Below are 19,708 nucleotides of genomic sequence, written 5' to 3' on the forward strand. Positions count from 1 at the left end.
AGACATCTTGGTTCCTTCCAGGTTTTGGCAATTATGAATAAAGCTGCTATAAACATTCACGTGCAGGTGTTTGTGTGGACATAAGTTTTCAGCTCCTTTGGGTAAATACCAAGGATGTGATTGCTGGACGGCAAGAGTATGTTTAGTTTTTTGAGAAACTGCCAACTTTCTTCCAAAGTATCCCTGCCATTTCCTGTTCCTGCCAGCATTGAATGAGAGTCCCTACAGCTCCATACCCTCACCAGCATTTGGTATTACCAGTGTTCCGGATTTTGGTCATTCTAATATGTGTGTAGTAGTATTTCGTTGTTTTAATTTGCATCTCCCTGATGACATATGTGGAACATTTTTTTCATATTCTGCTTTGCCATCTGTATATCATGTTTGGGGAGGTGTCTAATTTTTTAAAAATTGGTTTGTTTTCTTATTGAGCTTTGAGTTCTTCGTGTATTTTGGATAACAGTCCCTTATCAAATGTGTTTTTTACAAATATTTGCTCCCAGTTTGTGGCCTGTCCTCTCATTCTCTTGGCATTGTCTTTGGAAGAGCAGAAGTTTTTATTTTTAATAGAAGTCCAGATTACCAGTTATTTTCTTTCATGGATCATGCGTTTGGTGGCTTATCTAAAAAGGCATTGCCATACTCAGGGTCATCTAGGTTTTCTGCTATGTTATCTCTGGGAGTTTTATACTTTTGTGTTTTGTATTTTGATCTGTGATCCATTTTGAGTTTTGTGAAGGGTGTAAGAAAGGTCTGTGTGTAGTTTCACTTGATTGCATGTGGCTGTTCAGTTGTTCCAGCATCATTTGTTGAAAGACTATCTTGCTCCTTGGGCGAAGATCAGTTACTATGTATGGGTCTATTTCTGGGTTCTCTATTGATCTGTCTGTTCTTTCACCGGTACCATCCTGTGTTGGTTACTGTAGCTTTATGGTAAGTCTTAAAGTCAGTGTCAGTCTACCAAATTTGTTCTTCCTAATAATGTGTTCACTCTTCTGGGTCTTTTGCTTCTCCATATATTTTAGAATCAGTTTGTCAATATCCACAAAATAACTTGCTGGTATTTTGATTGTGATTGTATCATATCTATAGATTAAATTACAAAGAACTGTCATCTTGACATTATTGAGTGTTCTTATTCGTGGACATTCAATATTTCTCCACTTTTAAAAAAAAGATTTATTATTTTAGGGAGAGAGAGAGAGAGAACATGATGAGTAGGATAGGGAGAGAGAGAGAATCTCGAGCAGACTCCACACTGAGCATGGAGCCTGATGTGGATCTCGATCTCACGACCCTGAGGTCATGATCTGAGACGAAACCAAGAGTTGGATGCTCAACCGATTGTGCCACCCATTGCCCCTGTATTTCTACATTTATTTAGTTTTTTTTTTTTTTAAGATTTTATTTATTTGAGAGAGAGAATAAGAGAGAGAGCACGAGCCTGGTGAGGGGCAGAGGGAGAAGCAGACTCCCTGCTCAGCAGGGAGCCCTGTTCGGAGCTCAGTCCCGGGACTTCCAGATTATGACCTGAGCAGAAGGCAGATGCTCAACTGCCTGAGCCACCCAGGTGCCCCTTATTTAGTTCTTTGATTTCATTCATCAGAGTTTTGTAGTTTTCCTCATGTAGTTCTTGTAGAATTTTTTTTTGTTAGATTTGTACCTAAGTAGCTGTTATTTTATTTATTTATTTATTTAAGATTTTATTTATTTATTTGACAGAGAGAGACAAAGCGAGAGAAGGAACACAAGCAGGGGGAGTGGGAGAGGGAGAAGCAGGCTTCCCACTGAGCAGGGAGCCTGATGTGGGGCTTGATCCCAGCACCCTGGGATCATGACCTGAGCTGAAGGCAGCCGCTTAACGACTGAGCCACCCAGGCGCCCCAAGTAGCTGTTATTTTAAATTATTATTTTTGTTTAAGTTAAGAGTTCATGTCTTCATACAACTCTGCTGTTCAGCATTTGTCATCGGGCTAACACAGCTGAAAAATGGGAAGTAAAAGTAGCCGAAGTAGATTTCTCAGAATCTATTTATTTAGTTATGTAAGATTTTATTTATTTGACAGAGAGAGAGCACAAGCAGGGGGAGCTGCAGGCAGAGGGAGAAGGAGAAGCAGGCTCCCGGCTGGGACCCTGGGATCATGACCTGAGCGGAAGGCAGACGCTTAACCGACTGAGCCACCCAGGTGTCCCAGAATCCATGCATTTAAACTTACATCTTTTATTCATGGGAAAGCCCTTTGCTTATGCCCTAAGTGCTTTCGTTTGCTCTGAGGATTTTTTTGTATTACACTGCTCAACACAGTTAGTGATCATGTTGGTGACATTATTTTATTAGTCAGGATTCTTTTTGTCCTAAGTGGCAGAAACCCAGTGAAATCTGGCTTGAGCAAAAGAAGGGATTTATTGCTTCTCAATACTGAGAAGTGTAGTGGTAAAACTGGCTTTTGGTTTTGCTGGATCTAGGTGTTCTACTTATGTTTTCAGAGATTTGTCATCTCTTTATCTCTTGGTTTTCTGTCTCCTGTGTTGGGTTCATTTCTGGGCAAGTGCTTCCTATACAATGGCAACAATGGCTACTGGCAAATCCAAGGTTATAGTCTCCCAATTTAGTCACCCAAATGGAAAAAGAGGGTCTTACATTAATCATAGTCTCAGAGCTGATTGTACCAGGCCCAGTTTGGGTCATAGGCTGATCAATGAACAAGTCACCAAGATTTTTGGAGAGACGGGTTACTCTGAGATGTTGATTGGGTGATGAGGGAGTATGTATGTGTGTGCGGGCCTGTTCACTGCCACCTGGATTGTATAGCCTGAGAGTGGGGCACGGTAGTTTTGCAGAGAAAATCTGGTGCTGTTAGCAGAAGAAGGGAGAATGGATGCTAGGCAGCCAAAACAGATGTCCATTGCAGTCATCAAGAAAATGTTTTATTCAAAATATTCTTTTCAAAAAAGCAGTGAGATGTATAATCTAGCTTGGAAAGATTTACAACCAAAATGTTTCAGTGCTTAAAAGTATAGGTCTTCAGCTTCCTCAAAAATTGCCATATAAGCCTGATACCCCAGGAGTCTGTGACTGAGATCTTATTATTATCATACATCTAATTTTTAGAATTCCTTAATCACTTATTCTTCTAGCACTCGCATTAGGTTCAGCACTGTGCTACACTCTCTGGAAAGTGGAATGTAAGCTTTGTAATACGGGAACTACACCTTGTATTTTAAATGTTTAGGAGACTTTGTTTTTTAAACCTTTAGGAAATTATATTCTAGCTTTTGAACTTCTTTTGGTATTATTTCACAACACATTTTGCATTTCCTTCTTTATGTTACATTGAAAGCATGCAGCGTGCTCAAAGGCTTTCATTAGAAAAAGAAAGCTTTACTGAAGATTTCACTATGAGCTTGCTTTGCTCAGCAGGAAACTATAATAAGTTGCTTGATTTAAAGACAGTTTTCTTACCTTTAATGTGTTCATAGGCATTAGAATTTTATGCTATCACAAAGCCTTATTTGAAGAGAAAATAGTTGCAGATGAGTTGCTGTCTAGATTATAACAATGTCATTAAGTATCTTCATGGATAATTTGTAATAAAAACAATCTAATGGAAAGACTGTAGGCTTTGAAATTAGATTTCTTCTACCACTCACTAATTGTTTGACCTTGGGGAAGTTATTAAACTGAATTCTAACTTGGCCATTGTTTAAATGGGACTTATATCTATTTGGCATGTTGTTTTGTAAATTAGAGACAATATGTATTTAAATGCCTAACACAGAAACTGGTACAAATTAGGCATTCGCGTGGTGATTTAATTCAACATTTTCCTTAAGTGAAAAACAAAAATACCCAAACTCCAAACCAAAACCAAACAATAAAACTTCCTGCAATTGTGATTTTTGCTAAGCGATTAAATCTTCCTTCTGATAGAATTAAATTTCTTTTTGAAAGTGTCCAAATATTAGAATAATAGATGAAGATTGAAACTTGATGAAAAGAAAACTGTCAGTTTTCTCTTTCAGAAACTGTAAGATTAGTTCTGTGTTTCCAGAAAAGCATACTTTGGGTACACGGATAATTTCAAATGATCAACTTATATATATATATATATATATATATATATATATGTCTTTCCTCCACCTACATGTTACAGTTAAACTTTAACAAAAACAAGGATCAGTCCTCAGTTACCAGGGTTTTTTTTATTTAAACTGTCTTCTTGTGAGACGAACCAGATGCCAAGAAAGTAAGCTGGGACTTATCAAAGCAACCCATTTCTGGAATATGGTGTATAGTTAGTGTATATTTAGCTCAGTTCTCTGTCCTCAGCAGTAATCATCACTGATACTCAGAATCACGGAATTGGTTTCTAAAACACGAAAGAGTTTTATTAGTTTGTTAGATTGTATTTATATGAAAGGAAAATTGACAAAAGTATTTGGGAAAGATTTACTACAAAGACTGAAATGAAAAATCTTTTCATCATGGCTGACAATGAAATAGGAAATCAGCTAAGCAAAGCATTTAATTTATTCCCTCCTCCTACTAAATATTTTGGTTAATTGGAGTTCCTCCCCCGTCTCCCCCACCAAATTTCAAGCACATAATTAGCAAAATCTAGCTTAGAGCATGGTTTCTAGAATCAGATCTTCTGGATTCACATTTCAACTCTACTAATGACTTATATCCCTCTGTGATTTTGGGCAAATTAATCTCTCTTGTTTTAGTTTCTTAAACCATAAAATGGGGTGATGATAATAGTATCTCAATGTTATTGTACAGTTTAAATGAGAAAGAAAATATTAATTCAACATGGGACATGGCAGAGTGCCTCTCAGTTTGAACTTTCATTAAAGAAAAGTAAGTTGGATTTGTTCTGATTCTTCACACTAGAAGTTGAGCATCATCGGGGGTCTGAGCTGGGGTAATGTCACCGGTTCGCATTGTAGGTTCTTTCTTTCTGTGTGCTTAATAGCAGGGCATTAGGACCAGGTCTAAGGTAGTCCTAGGCCCAGGGCCTTTCGGAGGCTTGAGGTTTGGGAGGTTTCTTTCTTGCCTCCAGCAGCTGTGGCAAGTCTGGTGTAGGTTTTTAAAAAGTTTTTAATCCCTGGGGTGCACCCTGGAACAAGCTGACCTGATTTCTCTTGTGTTTGCGAATAGAGATTGAGTTGACTCAGGTTTTATTTGGGCTTCTCTGGATCTGACGCAGCATAAAAGCTCAGGTCTAGACCAATTTAAGTTAGAGATTTTAGGACTGACCACTGACTGCTACGTTTCCTCCTTTTTGCTTAGGAAGATATTTTTTATATCACAGTTCATCCCTCTGGCAATGTTTATTACAGGCCTGCTGTGTGATGGGTGCTTGGGGGGAGCGTGGGGAGGGGATTCCAGGCAGAAGGCAAAGCATTTGCAAAGCTAAGGAGGAATTTTTTTTTTATTAATAAAAAATACGATTTTTAGTCAGATTATGGTCAGTTTGAGGGGACCCTATACAGTCAAGCTCAGCCTGACAGTTCTGTAAGGGCAGAGGTCTTTGTTTACTTGGTTCACTGATCTGTCCCCAGCACCTAGAACAGTTGAGTGGTGCATAGTAGTAAATATATTTGTTGGACAAATGAGTTGACACAGTTTCACTTGATTGCAATGAACCTTGCTATTTTGATTAGTCTCTGCAGTTTTCTTATAGACGAATATCTCATTTCCAGTAGGTTAATGGCTGTTCACTTCACTATATTCTGTTTTTTAATAGAAATTCTTGGATAGAACTGGGGGGGCATTTATGTTAGAAGCAAGAGGTATCTCACAGTTTTCTCCAACAATTTTTCTGGAAGAGCTTTTTCTGCCTTTTCTGTGAGCAGATGTACTCAGGATGAAAAATTTAAAGGAGGGCTCACTCACATTTGGCTCACTAGGCGAGGAATGCCTTTTCCTCTTCATTTAGTAAGTGTCCATCAGACTTCCCAGAGTACAATGAGGCATTTACCCAAGGCCTCAGCGGCAGCCCATACTTTTTGCATTTTAGGCTTTTTCTGCCACCCCTGGGAAACTGCCTGGTGGTCTGGCATCATGGGAATTTGTCTCACTAAAAGCTCTTTCCTCACCTTTTCCTTAAGGAGAGGCAGTGGGTATAGTGGCAGGAGCTCTGGCCTTGGTGTCTGAATTTTGGCCACAACTAATAGTAATCTGGCCTTTGCGAAGTTCTTCATCCTTTTTGCTGAGTTTTCTCAATTGCAAATGTGATTTTGATAATGTGTAGGGTTGCTGTGAAGACTAAATGAAATAATAGCAACAAAATCATTAACAGTGCCTTATTAGTTTTCTTTCTTCTGTCACATCAAATCATTGTTTTCCATTCTTAGCCCCCTGACACGAAAGGACACCTGTGTTATTTTCATAGCTCAGAGAACTGTAAGGTCTTTGATAATGGGTGTGTGTGTGTGTGTGTGTGTGTGCGCACGCGCGCGCGTGTGTGTGTGTATTTGGTGAAGCAATGTGGAGTTTTGCGAATATATTTTTAAAACATGGAAAAGCAAACAAACAAACAAACATGGAAAAGCTACATTAAAAAAACCCAAACAACTCATACTTAATTTAGAAGTTTTCCATAGGACGCCTAGGTGGCTCAGTCGGTTAAGTGTCTGCCTTCGGCTCAGGTCATGATCCTCATTGGGCTTCTTGCTCAGCGGGAAGCCTGCTTCTCCCTCTGCCTGCCACTCCCCCACTTGTGCTTGCTCTCTCTCTATCTCTGTTTCTCTGACAAATAAATAAAATCTTAAAAAAAAAAAAAAAGTTTTCCAGAATATGACCTGTAAAGTAAGGATCTTCCAAGACCGTTCCTGTGCCCATACTCTGCTTCCCATAGAGGGCATAGCATGTTTTTGTGTTTACATGTTGGTGAGTGAGTGAGCGAGCGTGTGTATGTGAAAGAGAAAGAAAGAATGAAAATATGTGTGGTGGAAGAGATATTTTAGCCTGCTTTTGTAACTTTAGCTTTCTGTGCAATGTGCCAAAAGTTATTTCTCCCTAGGGAGTGTCTCTTTCAACAGTTTTTGAAGGCAGCATAAATTCTCACTTGGTGTTCAAGGAAGATGGTAATACAATTTAGTACAGCCAGAGTATTTTCTTTAACTTGTTAGAAACCAAAATGTGATTGCTGTGGCAAAGTTGTCAGCGCACTCAAGTTTAACAAGTGTTCGAAGGATTAGTAAAGGAAATGTAGTTTACTCTGCAGCTTTTATGACAAAGAATTTAAAAGGTTTTGCTTTAAGCCCCTCCATGTGTTTCTTCCTTTTCTCCAAAACATACCTCTAAGTTGAAAAGAGAGATGAATCTCTTAGGGAGAAACTATTAACTCTGAGGGAGTTTATCATTGTTTGAGAGGAAGCAGAACATTTACATTTGAATCAGCTCTGAGTGTAGCTTGTGCCCTAATCTCGTTCATCCTAGAAGTTGGTGAAGAGTTTAAGTACTTCCTACTTTGTGTTCTGGTCCTTGTAGTGCCATCCTGATTTTCTCCGGGATCATAAATTTCCTAATTCAAAGTAAGCAAACTCCTGAGACAATGTGCGTTGGCTTTGCTTGGAAACGCTTTGTGCAGTTGTCACCGTCATCTGAGCAGGGCCACTGGCCAGAATTGTCTCATTTTCACAGCACTGATTACCATACAAAAAAATAGCATAAAAAAGACAAAATATTTCAGGAAGTGTGAAATAGAGCAGATAAAATCACTTCTATCATGATCCCACTTTAATATTTTGAATATTCCTGTTTGACACAGTTGCAATTGGTGTATAGTTTTAAATGAGAAAGTAATACCATGTTTGTCATAAACACTTTGATCAATTTTGTTTTAAAGATTTTTTATTTGAGAGAGAGAGAAAGAGAACAAGAGAGGGGGGCAGGGTCAGAGGGAGAAGCAGACTCTCTGCTGAGCAGTGAGCCTGATGTGGGGACTTGATCCTGGAACTCCAGGATCGTGACCTGAGCCGAAGGCAGATGGTTAACCAGCTGAGCCACCTAGGCGCCCCCACTTCGATCAATTTTTTTGAAGGCTCTATCAAAGTCTTACAGTTTGATTAACCAGTTCCCTATTATTATACATACAAATGCAACCTCTTTTAAAATAAGACCATACTACTTGCAAGTTTTGGACTTTTGTGACCAAATCTTTGGTATTGCCTTTTTTTTGGCTGTGGGGGACAGGGAGGGGTTGCGGAGGTGGAGAGGCAGGTAGAGGAACAGAAAGGGCTGCGGAGGGCTTTGTCAAAGATAAACTGTTACAGATGGACATGTTTTTCTAAGTCTACAGTTTTTTTTTTTTTTAAAGAGTTTACCCGTTTTTATTATTTGAGAGAGAGAGAGAGAGAGAGAGAGAGAGCATGAGTGGGGTGAAGGGCAGAGGGAGAAGCAGACTCCCTGCTGAGCAGGGAGCGCTAATACGGACTTGATTCTAGGACCCTGGGATCATGACCTGAGCTGAAGGCAGACGCTTAACCTACTGAGCTATCCAGGTGCCCTTAAGTCTACAATTTGTAAGAAGTCTTAAATTGAGCCATTGTCTGAGATTACAAAAAAAGGTATTATGTTAGTATTTTGCTCTATCATGAATTAAAATATAATATCTTAAAAAAATTAGATTTTAGGGATTCTTGGGTTGTTCTTAATGCATGCTTCTGTCATTGATTTTTACTTTCTTATCTTGAGGGCCACTGATGGATTTAGGTCATTTTAGCTTAAAGAGAATAGAAACCATTTACCTAAAAGACCGGTTGGTGGGAGAAATTCTTTGTATTTGCTCTTCTGCCTTGCTAAGACAGCTGTGTCCTGGAATGGAGTTAGCTTTTGTAGCAGCTGTGAAGTCCTCACCCTTACAGAAAATGTTCCCAGTGAATGTTTGTTTCTGTGACTTGGGACTGTCATTCAAACCCACCCCAAAGAAACAGGGTATGTACAATACTTCATGGGTGTCAGATGAAGAAACTTGTTGGAACTATGGTTTCATTAAACCAATAGCTTATTTTATTTTTATTTTTCTTAAGGGAATTAGTAAGTTAGGATTTGGGGAAGTATAGCCTGTGTTCATTCCTTAGAGATTGGGACAAGAATTTTGCCTTTGCAGAAAGACCTTGTGTAGTTAGGAACTAGCTTGAAAATGCTTTGCCTGGCATTTGCACTGGGCATATTTGGAAAGGAAAGCCTCTTTGCATTGTGCATTTAGAAAAGTGTCTGTAAGCGTGCTTAGAAAATGGCAGCTTTTGCTGGTCTTGGCTGTCAATGTCTTGCTGCTACTGACTGTGTTTAACCAGAAAGGGAAACTCAGAGTAGAAAAAGTCTCACTCCCAAGACTTTACAAGAAAACCCCTCTTTGTTGATTTATATATATATATTTTAAAGGAGCTTGACATCTTCATCAAGTTCACAGTGGGCTTGCTTTGTTTGCTTTCTCTTGAATGCTTGATAAGATTTTTCTTCTATTGTTTTGTGCAGCAAGAACAGATCTTTCCATGGCTGGGGTGGGTTTTTTGTAAATCCACAATATGGTCATTGTCTGGTGGTGAATAATTGTGGCTGCTTTTTGTACAACCAGAACTAAGGCTTTGGCTGTGAACAGATTCCTTCTTAGCGTGAAAAGGGACTAATCCATGTAAATACAGCCCCAAAATAAAGCTTTACAGAAAAAGGGGAAGGCCGCTAAGCAGGAGGGCACAGGTCAGCAATTTAACCTTTAACCTAACAAATAAGAAGCATGAAAGTTCCAGAATTGGTTTACAAAAGAAAGCTCCTGTGATCTGTCAGTTTTTCTTTTCAGGAGGGAGCTGGGTGAGAGATCTGACTGACAGCTAGTGCCTTTTAACTGCAGACTGAAATTAACTGCCAAATCGAAACTTGAATATGTGAAGGAGATTTTTTCTTAAATAAATTGAGGTGGCAGAATAGGCTACATCAGCATTGGTCAGGCAGGGTCTCACATGAGGTTTCTCCCCTTGAAGTGGGGGGGCATAGGCATTTGACTGGACTACCTTTTAAGATCCCTTCCAAGTTTAAGAAAGTCTGGGGCCTGACTCTTACCAAAGTAGACATGAACTTAGCAGTTTAAGGCCAGAAGAAACTCCTTCCTCTTTTGTTACTATCACTGATACCCTTTGTGGACTTTTCATGGTTCCATAAATTAATTGCAGCCTTTACTAAAGATTTGTTAAGAGCTTTCTGTAAATATAATTAATGCGTTTGCCACAAAATAGCCATCTAGTGATTTCATAATATGTACTACTTTTACGACCTGATGCACTATTAGAAACTCTGTTGTCCCACGTGAGCACTGTAAAGTAGAGGACACAGGCTTTCTTTCATGTACTGCTGCTTTGTTCAACATGCTTAGGCATTATTAGCAGATACAATCGAGGAAATTAAAGCTGCAGAGAGTGAAATAGGGGTGTTTGTTAAGCAATGCAGTGGGGGAAATGGAAAGCTGTGAAAAATGAGGGATTGCCCCGTTTCCTACATGTACTTAAAGAGTTAACGAAATAAGGTCTGTGCTAAGTGGCAAGTTTTACTTTTATGCTGTTGTACTTATTTACAAACTTTATAAACAGTTTGTATTTATTTAATCACAACAGGTTATCTTGTTAATGAGTGTTAGTTTTTGCTTAAAGCATAATACATCTGAAGTCAACTGTTCTATTTCACTATAGAGAATTCTGTAACTGATAAAAACTTTAATTAATGAGAATCATTCAGATTAAAAAGAAACAATGAACTAATGACTTTAAAGTAGGCTCCCTGTAGATTAATAAGAATAGTAATTATACTGTGTAACTCCATTGTGGAAACAAAATCCCAGGGACGATTGTTTTAGTTTTTCAGGTGTCCGTAGTATGATTGTATAAGTTGTTTAAAATTTACTCTTTTTAAGGCCCTAGTGGCCTGCCTCAGTTTCCCCAAGGGCTTTAGAGACCAGAGATAACATAATGCTACAGACTAAAATTAGCATAAAGTGGCTACCTTCAATTATTAGCTTAGGCACCTACTCTTTTTCCTAGCTGATTACAGTAGCTTCCTCACTGGCTTTTATGCTTTCTTTCACATCCATGTTTAGTGCTGTCATCTGAGGGGGTCTTTCAGAAGCACAGCTGAGACCACAGGACTCCCCTTCTTACACCTTTCTGTGTCCTCTTATCCCCACCAAGCTCAAGTCAGGCTCATTAGCAGGGCCAATGAGGTCTTCCATGACCTATCCCCTGACTATCCCAGCATCGTCTTAGCTGGCTCATTCCCTCCTAAATATGTATCTTCCAGTATGTCCCAATTGAAGTGCATGCGTGTTGTCTATTTCCATATCCTGTCTGGTTGCCCAGAAATGTAAGAAAGGCTGATATCTTTAAAAGGGGGATCTAACAGTGATGTTTTTTTGGGGGAAAAAAAGCTAACGTGTACAGGCTTCACATTGTAAATGGTCCCATGCTCTTCTGTTTGATCTTCACAGCAACAATACAGAATGGGCCATGTTTTCTGAGAGGTACTTAATATTTGAATGGATGGATGAATAAATGAATGAACTGTGGAGTCAGAAAACACGACTTATAGTCTAAATTCTTCTAGTTATTAGCCATGTAGTTTTATTTATTTATTTTTTTTTAAAGATTTTTTATTTATTTATTTGAGAGACAGAGAGAATGAGAGAGAAAGTACATGAGATGGGGGGAGGGTCAGAGGGAGAAGCAGACTCCCTGCTGAGCAGGGAGCCCGATGCGGGACTCGATCCCGGGACTCCAGGATCATGACCTGAGCTGAAGGCAGTCGCTTAACCAACTGAGCCACCCAGGCGCCCAGCCATGTAGTTTTAGATAAGTAACTTAACCTCTCAGCCTACTTGCTAACCTGTAAAATTAGGTCTCTACTAGCCTTGCTTGTCATATTAGATGGTATGAGGACTGAGTGAAATAATGTACAGTAAATAAAAAATGCTTTTCATACTGTAAACGCCATGCAAATGTTGGTTTCTGCTGTGAATATTCTTAATGTATTCCAGGTCCTATAAATGAAGAGAAAGCATTCATGGATATAGATAGATTTGTGTTTTAATGGCTGAAAGAACATCAGAACTGTTTTATTCATATCATGTTAAAATATAAGCCCATTTTGATAGCAAACAGAAAACAGTATACCCTTGTTTTCTTTCATAACGAAAATGTCAGGTTTATACTGTTAGTAAATGCTAACAAAGGAAGCACATACTGTATGGTAAACGGGTGTTCAAATGCAGTGTTTAGAGGCTTGTCTTTGCTCTGCATTCTCCTTGGGTTGCCTCTTAAGAACCTTAGAGACATATTTGCCTTCTAGCTCTGTGAACTATATACAACTCTTTGGTAAGTTGTTATTTTTTGTATGCATTTTTTTGGTATTCATTTTTGTATGCTATTATTATCTCTGGCTTTGTCTTCCTTTTATTTTCCTTTTATTCTTACTCTCTCAGTTTACATGTGTATTTTTTATCCCTTGAACTATATATATTTCTGTAAGACTTCTCAAACTGTTACTGGAATGTGGTGGACTGTAAACTCTCCTGGTGTGATCTTAGTCATACCTTGGTTTCTCCTGTCACCTACAGACTGAAAGTTCCTTAGTCTTGTGTCTTTGGCTTCGACTCCTGAGTGCCAGGCTTGGATCCCCTGCCAGTGCTGCTTCTGGATGTGCCACAGGTTCCCCAAATTGAATTTAACAGTCCCCCCAACATAGACACATTTGTTTCTCCAATATTCTAGCCCCCACCCCCCCATTGCTGGCTACCCAGTCCTAAACTGTTCCTTCTATTCCAGGGTCTTTTTGAATGGCATTAGTACTCATTCACTTGCTCATGCCAGAAACCTAAAAGTCATCCTGGATTCACCCTATATCCAATTAAACATCAGTATTTCTTTTCATGTTTTTTTTTTTAAAGCTCTAAAAATATTTTAAACAATCTCAGAGTTACAGAAAAGTTGTAATTATGCTGCAAGGAACCTGTTTTCCCCTGTACCATTTGTGAATAAGTTGCAAACTTCCCCCTCAAATAATTAAGTATTTGCTGCAAACAAAGAGATTCTCCTGCATTACCACAATACACCCGTCATAAATGAGGAAATTAATATTGATACAGTACTGACACCTAATTCTCAGAGTTTCGCCAGTTGTCCCAGTAATGTTCTGTAAAGCAGAAGGACTCTGTTCAGGACCACATACTGCATTTAGTTTTATATCTCTTTAGTCTCCCTCAGTCTGGAACACTTCTCAGGCTTTCTTTGACTTTCCCAACCTTGACATCTGAAGATTGCAGGCCTACATTTTTGTTGGTCTGATGTTTCCTTATGGTTAGACATAGTTTAAGCATCTTTGGCAGGAAAATCAATAGAAGTGATGCTGTGCTGTTCTCATTATATCCTATCAGATAATGCACGATTTCAACTTGTCCCCTTCCTGATAATGATCACATGATCACCTGATTAAAATCATATTTGCCAGGCTTCTTTATTGAAAAGTTACTCTTTACCACTTTTTTTTTTTTAAGATTTTATTTATTTGAGAGAGAGATAGCGAGAGAGAGCATGAGCTGGAGGATGGGACAGGGAGAAGCAGGCTCCCCACTGAGCAGGGAGCCTGATGCAGGGCTCGATCCCAGGACCCTGGGATCATGACCTGAGCCAAAGGCAGACACGCTTAACCAGCTGAGCCACCAAGGCGTCCCACCACTTTGTAATTAATAAATGTTTTGGGGAGAGAACTTTGAAATTATACAAATATTCCATTACACTTTCAGTTTGTTTATTTGGCTTTGGACTCATCATTTCCTTTTTCATTGAAGGCTATTATTGAATTACTCAGATTATTTGACTGAATTGCATTATTTAGTCTGTTCCAGCTTTGATCTGTAGGAGCCAGCTTGAAGGAGCTCTTACGCTCTTTTGACATGTCCTCCTCATTCTCTGAACTCTTCTTTGCTTTCTGGCACAAGATGTTCCATGCTCATCTTTTACTTTTCTTTGGCTTAAAAGCTGCCATTTCTCCAGTGAGTCTTGGTTCCTCCTAATGGAGAGTGCTATTTAAAATCTGGATGGTAAACGTACTCATTGCTCTTTGGGTGTTGCTATCTCTAAGCCTTCTTAGTAGACAGAGCTGGAGAGTATGTGCTGTGTATGTGCACACACATTTGCATCTGTATGTATTTCTGTATCCATCTGTGTATACTGAAAAGCGTGAGTTCACGCCAATATTTCCAATTTCAATCTAACACCACAGAAGTCATTCTAGTTTTCTCCCTTGCATATTTGTAACTTCCTTCTTTGGCAGCAAGCAGCCAGGTTCCCGTGATACTTAATACATCTACTTATTAATCTCTGGTATATGACCATTCTCTCATCATGGCTGCCACCGCTCCCTTCCTAGCATGGATGCCTTTCCCCACTAGGGTTCTCATACCATATGCCACTCTGCCTCGGCTACTTGGATGCCCGCCTCATCCAGCTTGGGCTTTGACAACCCATGACAGGCTGGTCCTTCATTATGCATGCTTTCTTCTTCTTGGGTTTTGACACCCCATACATGACTGCCACTTCCCTCCATGTTGTCCTCATCCTGCTCGGGATTTGACACCCTGTATTAAGTGGCCTCTGCATGGATGTCCCTTTAGCCTCTCAGGTATTCTGACATCTCACATTAGGCTGCTGCTCCCTGTGGGTGCTCTCCTCTCCCTGCTTGTGCTCTGACTTCTAACCCTGGGCAGCTCCCCCTGTGTGGACACCCTTGTTACTCTTCTTGGGTTCTGACACTCTCTGCTGGATTGCCCCTTACAGCATGGACCCCCTCCTCAAGACAGAGTGCTTGGCCTCTGTCTCCCCATGTTGGGTGCCTTCCTTTGCGGACACCGTCCTTCACTGTTCTAGACTAGACCACTTGTGGCTACTTCTTGCCAAGTGTGGACGTGTTCCTTGACCTTAGAATTAAATTGTTAACTAGGAAGAGGGGAAGAAAAAGGGGAAGTTTAATTTCTTGATCTCTTTTCTGTCTTTTTTTTGTCATCCAATTCCATTGTCTTTGTCTTGGTTCTGGCCGTCCTTATTCTTTCTTGGATTATTGCCACATAGTTGGTTTTCTGGGCTGGAGTTTTCCCCCTTCCTATCTGTCTTCCATTCCGCTGTCAGTGAGATATGTGTACTCAATAGATGTATGTGATCATGCTTGTCCCTTGCTTACACTCTTTAATGCCTTTCCATTACCTACACGGTAATACTCAAATCCTGGGCATAGTATACAAGGACCTTCATGACTTGACTGACCTCTCCTCCCTGATCTCTCACCAAAGCCTGTCATTGACCTTGACTAGCTAAATCACTCTAGTCTCTTCTGCTTCCATGCCTTAGCACTTGGTTTTTCTCCTTTCTGTGCCATCCCCTTTCTCATTTTCTTGGTGTACTTGCATTGTCTTTTAGGACTCAGTTCTGGTACCCCCTCTTCTAGAAAGCTGCCTCTAGTCATCCCTTTTCTCTGTCCACCCTTACTTCCCCCTCTCCCTTACCCCATGCAGACTTGGATAAGATGACTTTCCTCTTGGTACCCTGTATACTGTATTATAATATCTCTTCCTATTATACTTGAGGGCAGGAACCACGTAGCCTACATTCTTTGCCAGAGAATTACCCTATTCAGTAGGTAGCTTGCTAAATGAAGAGACATTTAAAAATATTTCTGTTTTGGAGTAGTTCTCAGTGGGGTTTGTTTTGTCCGAATAAGCAAGGCAGTATTAGTATTAGTTGTTTGTGAGGCTTTTGAAATAGCCCCATTTACATAGGACTGGACTTTATAATTGTATTTTTTTTTTTTAGAGTGGGATTTTACCTATAGTTATATTTACTTGTAGAATATCTCCAGGGATTTATCCTTGTTTCCCCTAGCAGGGTGAAAAAGAGATTTAGAGTGTATCAAGGATCGGTTCATTATCTTCTCTTTCCCATGCACTGCACTTATTACCACTATGCATGCAGTAGGCTACTATCTAGGTAGCTGATAAAGACATGCTTGACAGAGAGACAGGAGAGGGGAGACAGACTTCACACGGATTGTTAACCATTTCCCTAATTGATGAAATCACTCAATTCATTTGTTTTTTGGTTCACTTTGCTTTCTGGATCAGTTTGAATTGAATTTTTTGATCAGAGGCAAAGTTGAAAGTAACCTCCAGGGTCCTATAACATGCAGTAGTTCTTTAGAAAGGTTGTGTTTGAGGCCAAGAAATAGTCTCAGGTTCCTGGGCAGGAGAGCCAGCCCAGGGCTGGAATGAATGTTCACTACTTACCATTTTTGTTAAGAGTGACTGGGAGGCCTGATTATCAGAAGAAAAGTACTAAGCATGATCAGGCTTAAAATGAGATAATGTAGAGGTGCCTGGGTGGCTCAGTCAGTTAAGCATCTGCCTTCAGCTCAGGTTGTGGTGCTGGAGTCCTGGAATTGAGCCCCACATCGGGCTCCCTGCTCAGTGGGGAGCCTGTTTCTCCCTCTCTCACACCCCCTGCTTGTGCTCTCTCTCTTTCTCTGTCAAATAAATAAATAAAATCTTTAAAAAAAATGAGATAATGTAACAAATTCAAAACTGATGTGTAAATACTTCCATCTTGCCCCAGCTGTTGCTGCCCCATACTTGTGTCACCCAGGCTTTCCCTTTTGGTGCAAATTGTATGCTCAGATAGTACAAGTGACCTTGTGAAGGTGGAGAGATACACGTTTATTTTAGAAGTAGTTCATTTAGGTGTATTGGAATAAAGTATCTAAAAGAGCAGCTTCTTCATCTGAGAACTTCTCCAGCCCAGTGGCCTTGTGGAGAAGCTAGCATCTCCAGGCAGAAAGCTGGCTCTGAGGGCTGCCCTGGAGTGATAGTGAGTGGTTTCTTTACTCTGTTATTGAGCCCTTCTTGTGGCAAAAAAGAAATCTCTTAGAAACCCTCACAGAAGGATTTGTTCCTGAAAACCTGAGTGTTAGCAGAGTAAACTAGCTAGAGCTCATAATTTCGGTGTCTTCTATTCAGGGCCTTTTACGGAAGTGTTGTTTTAAATGAAATATTTTCTCTTTCCATCCCTCTCTCCTCTTCTTTTACACAACAGCTGGGGAGTCACCTCCACCCTGCCCTGTGCATAACCTGTCACTGGTTATTTACAGTCAAATTTAAAATGAAGAAAATCATGTTGGGGAGTTTTTTTTTTCCCCTTAACCAGCTGTACTCTGATCAGACAGTGCTTTTGAGTCTGTCAGGCTATTTAAGTACGGTTTATAGGGCGGTGTTTTCAGGATGTTCTTGGGATTCAGGCCTACTTTTCAATACTCCATATGCTGTGGTGCATAAAGTGACCATTCTTGTTTGTTTTAGAGCACAAGTGTGAGCAGGGGGAGGACGGAGAGAGACAGAGGGAGCGAGGATCCCAAGCAGGTTCCACACCCAGCGCAGAGCCCGATGCTGGGGGGGGGGGCTCGACCTCATGACCCTGAGATCATGACCTGAGCCAAGATCAAGATTTGGGTGCCCAACCAGCTGAGCCACGCAGGTGCTCCTGACTATCCTTGTTTTTAATTGCTTAGTGATCCTACGTGTTTCAGTGGGGACTCACAGGTGCACCAGCAATGTGATGGCATCGCATGGATTTGCATGGTCTGAATCCCCGACAGCCTGGGCTTTCTTCATATACTGACTCATAAATTCAAACAGGTATTGGAGGGACCGGTAAGTGCAGAGGATAGAAACAAAACCCTTTGCTTTTAAGGAGTTTAAATCTGATGAGGAAAATAAACACTAAACCAGTAACTGTAGATATTTGGGATAAGTATATTAGAAAGAGGCCAGAGTGCTGTGGGAACGCTGTAGAGGGAGCAGGGAGCAAACAATTGTGTACCCAGTTGCGATGGAAATATATGTACACCCAGTCTCTCCCAAGCTGTGCCCCTCGAAGTTTCATCCCATTATAGCATCAGCTCAGACCCCTCTATTCCCTGAACCGTGTCAGGCCTAGATGGGGATGAGGCACCTTAGATAGATTCCTTAAGTACAGCTTCTGAAGCACAGGTCCTTCTAATTTGTAAGCTGAGAGAATTTATCTGTCTTCCCCCCTCCCCATGTAATGGCGGGACAGTCTTAAGACCACTGCTCTAGACACCTTTCTTCCAAGAGGAGGAAGGGACATAGGAGCACACAGAAGGCCCTGCTCCATCGCAGTTTGGAAATAAGGCTGGGCAAATGCCAGAAGTTTCTTGATGGAGACTCAGTCCTACTCCTGAGAATGATTCTCCAGGGCTCCTAGTACCACCTTCTAGGCTTTTGGATTCTGAGTTATCTTTTTTTAAGAATTTTTTTAAAAATAAAAGGTTATGTTTTTTAACTCAGTAGTTTTTGCAGCCTGTTTCTGGCCTGTAGAGTTTGGTGTTTCCAATGCCTGTTGTTTTTTTGTTTGTTTGTTTTCTTCCATTTTGTGTTGTCTCTGTCACTTTCAGCTGCTCGTGTTTTTCCCAGCACAGGTCTGTAAAGTCCTTGGTTCTCCTGTGGATCTTTTGGAATTTGCTCCTTCACATTATATTCATATTCACAAATGTCTTTGAGATTAGCCCTTTTCTACTTTGGGTTTCTGATGAGGCCACTGAGGGAATTATACTCTTAAGCTTATTAAAAGCCTTGCTATTTGACTGAATGGTTCTCTATAATACCACCTTGGATCTTTCACTGGTCTTACAGAGACTTTTAAAATTATACTTTCAGCTTCATCTTTAGACTGTGTTATCCTAGGAATGCTCTGGATTTGATCTTTACCCAGAGGCCATTTCTTAATTTTAACATCATTTGTCCTCTGAAGAGGCTAGAAACGGATAAAGAAATCCAGTTATATGCATACAAGAGAATATTAGTAAGTAATAAAAAGGAACAAAATATTGATATACTCATCAACATGGATGGATCTCAACATGGTGATGCTGAGTGAAAGAAGCCAGACAAAAAAAAGAATACATACTCTCTGATTGCATTTATAAAACCTCGTAGAAAGTGCAAATGAATCTACAGTGACAGAAACCACATCCGTGGTCTCCTAGGGATGGGTGGTGGGGAGTGGAAGGGAGGAGTAGATTACGAAGGAGCAGGAGGAAATTTTGGGGAGTGATTGATTGTGGCCATGGGTTCATCAGTGAAAAAATAGGCTAAAACTCACCAAATTATACAATTCCATCTTTTTATTTTCTTATTTTTTCCATCTTATGTTGAAATGTGTCTCTTACAAGTAACATTTAGCTGGGTCTTCTAAAATCCAGTCTGATTATCTGTATCTTTCACTGGGAATGCTTTTTATAGGCGTTTTCATATTTTTTTTTCCTTTTTGCTCTCTTTGGATTAATCAGGCATTTTTATTGTTTCATTTATTTTCTCTTATAATTTGAACTTAAGTAGTATTTCTGTATTTTTTAATAGTTACACTAAAAATAATAGTGGCTACGACTTAATGTAAGGTTTGCTATGTACTAGTTACGGTTCTACGTGCTTAACATATAGCTCATTTAATCCTCACAAAACCCTTGTGAGATAGATACTATTATTGTCTCAGTTTGCCAAGTGGGGAAACAGGTGGCATGGAGAGGTTATGTAATCTGCACAATGCCACACGGCTGTCAAGTAGTGGATCTGCTCTAGTACTACATTACCCAAATAGT

General features: G+C 40.0%; 1 protein-coding gene across 8 annotated transcripts in view; it reads left to right on the forward strand.

Moving 5' to 3' along the window:
- DENND1A (DENN domain containing 1A) overlaps positions 1 to 19,708 on the forward strand; it is a 497,276-nt gene that overhangs the window by 49,794 nt on the left and 427,774 nt on the right. The window lies entirely within an intron of this gene.

Source organism: Callorhinus ursinus, unplaced genomic scaffold (genome assembly GCF_003265705.2).
Source record: "Callorhinus ursinus isolate GAN/ISIS: 27379988/994484 unplaced genomic scaffold, GSC_fseal_2.0 scaffold24, whole genome shotgun sequence".
Classification (NCBI taxonomy): domain Eukaryota; kingdom Metazoa; phylum Chordata; class Mammalia; order Carnivora; family Otariidae; genus Callorhinus; species Callorhinus ursinus.